Source organism: Triticum aestivum, chromosome 6A (genome assembly GCF_018294505.1).
Source record: "Triticum aestivum cultivar Chinese Spring chromosome 6A, IWGSC CS RefSeq v2.1, whole genome shotgun sequence".
In the NCBI taxonomy this organism is placed as follows: domain Eukaryota; kingdom Viridiplantae; phylum Streptophyta; class Magnoliopsida; order Poales; family Poaceae; genus Triticum; species Triticum aestivum.
This window is the reverse complement of record NC_057809.1, coordinates 158,727,481-158,732,330: the sequence shown is the minus strand read 5'-3', so window position 1 is coordinate 158,732,330 and position 4,850 is coordinate 158,727,481.

The window sequence follows — 4,850 nt, the reverse complement described above, 5'->3', positions numbered from 1 at the left end:
GGGGGCTGAAGCCGACGACTGGAAAACTTTCAGATTATATTAAAACGGCCGCGCAGGAGGAACACAAGCTTTCAAGCAAAATATACAAATCGATTTACTATAAAATTGTCTCGTACAATTCTCATACACTTCACCCGAACATTATGCCTTTCGAGCATTGACCCTCTATCAAGCGAGCGACTACAAGGACATCTTCAAAATAATGCTCCGGTTCATGGCGGTCCTTGCCCTTGGGCGGACTCTTCACCGCAACGTCGATGGCCTTCATATTCCCCCAGAACATCTTGACTCGGACAAAAGCCATCCGTGCACCCACGATGCACACCGATCACTTCACAGCGTCGATACACGACACTGCGTCAAAAAGCCGCTGCACCAAGCCGAAGTAACTGTTCGGAATGAGGCTCAGTTGGCCATAACCGGATTATGACGTTCTTCATGGCAGCATCGGATATCCTATGAAGCTTGGCCCACTGGGACATCTTCTCATTCAGCAACAGGGGGCGCTTCGAGGCGCCAAATTGTGACCAGAAAAGCCTCTCCGTTGCGTAACCGTCTCGCGCCTGATAATATTGTGTCGCATCGAAACTCGTCCGGAGAAGTCTTCGGCAAGTCTAAAAACTCGTCCGGAGAACTCCATAATTGGTTAATCTGAGCATAGTTAGGATCGCCGAACTTAGCCTGTAGCAAAAATGGCTTACCAGCTGCAATCTCCCCAGCTTGCCGGATCTCCTCACGGGCTGCTCTAGATTCAGACCGCGCTTCTCTCACCTCTCGTAGGGCCTTGTAAATTTCAGCCATTTTCGCTTCATTCTCCTTCTCAAGGAGTTCACACCGGCTAGCAGCACTTTTTAGCTCAAGCGCCATCGTGGATATCTTCTCCTCGTCTTGACGCCAAGCAGCTCGTTTGGCTTTTAACTTAGCCAATGCCTTCTCGGCAGTCGCATTACTACACCGGGCCTGCTCCTTGGCCCGGGCTAGCTCCGCCTGAAGAATTTCAATGGCGGCAGCACCATCTACAGCCAGGCACAACTTTCAGCGTCATGCTTATATTACAAAAATGTATGTACATGGACTGCTCCGAATACATACCTTGCGACTCATCAAGACACATATTGATTAACGTAATGTCATCCCGGCTACATCAAGCTTCCATTGCAGCTCAGCAATATTCGCAGTCTGGGAAGTAGCCAGGGGAAGCAGCCTGTGTTCAAAGATAATCATATTAGTCCTCGGATATTTCTTTTGATCCTCCGTTCGCTTCCTATGGGAAGCCAACCTGAGTCTCAGGGGCTACTATCTATACACAGGTGTATTTTCTGAATAAAACACAATTGCACATATTACAGTACAAACCTCGAAGCCTCTCAGAAGACTCACAAAAGCCTCATTCAATCCTCTCTTGCGGATAGGACCTTTTTAACCACTGTACCCATTAAGGTACGATGTTCCTCTGAAATGGACGCCTGCCGCAGCATGTTCGTCAAGATATCCGGCGCCTCTGGGTCTCTGGAGGCAGCTGTGGGAGTACGGTCACCCTTTGAAGGGATCTGTTTATTTGTATCCGACCACATTCCGTATTGTTCGGGGTCTTCATTGTTGTTCCCCGGATCCTGGGCCGCCGAAGTATCACCTTCGTGTAGCGTCTTCGTCATCCCTTGCACCACTTGTTGGTCGGGGGAGACCCTCCGCGACGACACCTCAAGGTCGTCTGCCCTATTGGACGGAGAAACGGGTGGGGGCGTCTCACTTTCCATCATCTCCGAGAGAAGGTCCCCCGAGGAAGAGGATTGTTGAAGGGGATTGTTAAAGGGGACTGCGCGCTGAGCTGCAGAAAATATATTCCAGACATCATAAGAAAATAACGGGATAGGCTTAAAACAGCCTTGTTCACTTACGGTTTGGCCGGAGGCTTGTCCTCGTTATGAGACTGCGCTTCGACGTCCTCCAGGCCCGGGCCGCCCCCGAGAGGCATCTTGCCTCGCTTAGGAGCCTGCTTCTTCCAATCTTCGGAGGCGTCCCTCTTCTTCCTGGGAGGGACGGAGATAGTGGCCCCCCTTCACTTTTGTCTTCGGATGAGGGGATTTTTATTCCTCCGGACACAAAGTCCGAGGTTCCCTGGGAATAGAGGCCAACCTTGGTCCTCTTGCCCTCCGCCTCGTCCTCCTTCTCCGGCATCTGGTACAGTGTTGGGGCCAGCATCCTTGTTAGGACAGGATTCGCTGGACCCTCGGGCAGAGGGGCCGAACACATAATTAGTTCCGCCTTCTTTATCCAGCCCTGAAAAAAGATAGCTTGCTCAGTACTGTATTACTGCATGCATGACCACAAAGTATTCGAAAGTCAAGTGCTTACCGGGGTATCCGGATGATTACAGATAAGGCCAGTGTCCTCAATAGTATCCGGCCAATGTTTCCGCTTCCCGAAAAATAACTTCCACATCCCTTTGTGTGTGGTGCCGAAGAAGTGTTGGAGGGTTCGTGGTCCTTCTGGATTAAACTCCCACATGCGGCGAGGCCTGCGCTGGCAGGGCAGGATTGGGCGAACTAACATCACTTGGATCACTCTGACGAGATCGATATATCTCTCGAGGAGGGTTAGGATGCGGCTTTGTAAGGTCCGCATTTCATCCAGTAATCCCCAGTCAAGCCCCTTGTTGACCCATGACGCGAGCTGTAATGGTGGGACGGGACGGAAGGTGGGGGCAGCTGCCCATTTAGCACTACGGGGCTTTGTAATATAAAACCACTCCCGCTGCCAGTAATTGGAAGCCTCGGTAAAAGAACCTTTTGGCCAGGGGGTTTTGGCGAGTTGGCTCATTGTAGCACCGCCGCACTCTGCCTGTTCCCCGTTGACTACCTTCGGCTTCACACTAAAGGTCTTGAGCCATAAGCCGAAGTGTGGGGGGATTTGAAGGAAGGCCTTGCATGTAATGATAAACACCGAGACATGGAGGATAGAGTCCGGGGCAAGATCATGAAAATCTAGTCCGTAATAAAACATTAGCCCACGGACAAAGGGGTGAAGAGCGAACCCTAACCACCGGAGCAAGTGGGAGACGAATACCACCCTCTCGCCGGATCTGGGGGTCGGAATAACTTGTCCTTGAGCAGGAAGCCGGTGGTGGATCTCTGCGTCAGATATCAGGCCACCCGAAGCTTTGTGATATCCTCCTCTGTAACGGAGGAAGCCACCCATCGGCCTTGGGAGCTGGATCCAAACATGATGGGAAGGCTGAAAGCAATGGAGTCGAACCATGGGTGCTGGAACTCGAGGTTGGGGAGGCTTAGGAGAGGTGTGGCATAAAAAGACGGCCATTGGTTCCTTTATAAACACCTCCGGTATTGAAAGTCTCCTCCTAAGCCTAAGAACCTGCCTATTCCTAAGGAATCTTTCCCGCAGGACGGTTGGGTTACCCACACTTGTATTGATGAAAATCCCGTAATAAGGGGACACGATCTCTGCTTTGATAAGACGTGCCAATGACAACCGCGTCTCGAAACATGGGGCGAAAAATGGTTCGAAATTATGACCGGACGGGCGTGACGTCACATTACTAAAGTTGTCAGTAGATTGGACTTGTGTGTTATTATATTCTCTCTACGGTTGTGTGCGGTGTGTATTACAGGTCCAGACACGGTCATTGCGTCTGGAGACTATTTGGGAGTTCGGAAGGAGGAACCTGCCTTGCAATGCCAAAGACAGAACTACGCGTCGGATACCTTGTCATTGAAGCCGGGTTCTGGGGCTACTGAGGGAGTCCTGGACTAAGGGTCCTCGGGCGTCCGGCATGTTATCTATGGGCCAGACTGATGGGCTATGTTGGGGATATACCCCACGGTGTAACCCGGCCGGAAGTATGTGTTGCGGAACGTAGTAATTTCAAAAAAATTCCTACGCACACACATGATCATGGTGATGCATAGCAACGAGAGGGGAGAGTGTTGTCGACGTACCCTCGTAGACCGTTCGCGGAAGCGTTATATCAATGCGGTTGATGTAGTCGTACGTCTTCATGATCCGACCGATCCAAGTACCGAAAGCACGACACCTCCGCGTTCGGCACACGTTCGGCTCGGTGACATCCTCGCCTTCTCGATCCAGCAAGAGGCGCGAAGTAGTATATGAGTTCCGGTAGCACGACGGCGTGGTGATGGTGTTGGTGAATAACAATCTCTGCAGGGCTTTGCCTAAGCACTACGAAAACTATGACCGAGGATAAACTAGAGGGGACGGGGTAGCCGGCACACGGCTTGGAGTTTCTTGATATGTATTTGGTGCTAGCCCTGCCCCTCTATTTATATGTTGAGCCATGGGGTCGAAACTTGGAGCAAAAGCCTCCTCAAAGTCGGTTTTTCCCGAAAGGCAAGGGTCCCACTCAGACTCTAGGACCAAACGCCACAATCCTTGGTGTCTGGCCCAGACGCCATGGGCTTCAGCGTCTGGCCCAGGGCCAGACAGCAGGGTCTCCGGTGTTTGGCCCCCTGGCCACCGCAAAACTCCTTTTGCGCCGACTTATAGCCCCGTGGGCCGGACCCCTTGACCTAACCATATCATCCAATATATGAATCTTTACCTCCGGACCATTCCAGAGCTCCTCGTCATGTCCGTGATCTCATCCGTGACTCCAAACAACATTCGATCACCAACATACATAACTCATATAATACTATATCGTCAACGAACGTTAAGCGTGCGGACCCTACGGGTTCGAGAACTATGTAGACATGACCGAGACACCTCTCTGGTCAATAACCAATAGCAGGAAATGAATGCCCATATTGGCTCCTACATATTCTACGAAGATCTTTATCGCTCAGACCGCATAACAACATATGTTGTTCCCTTTG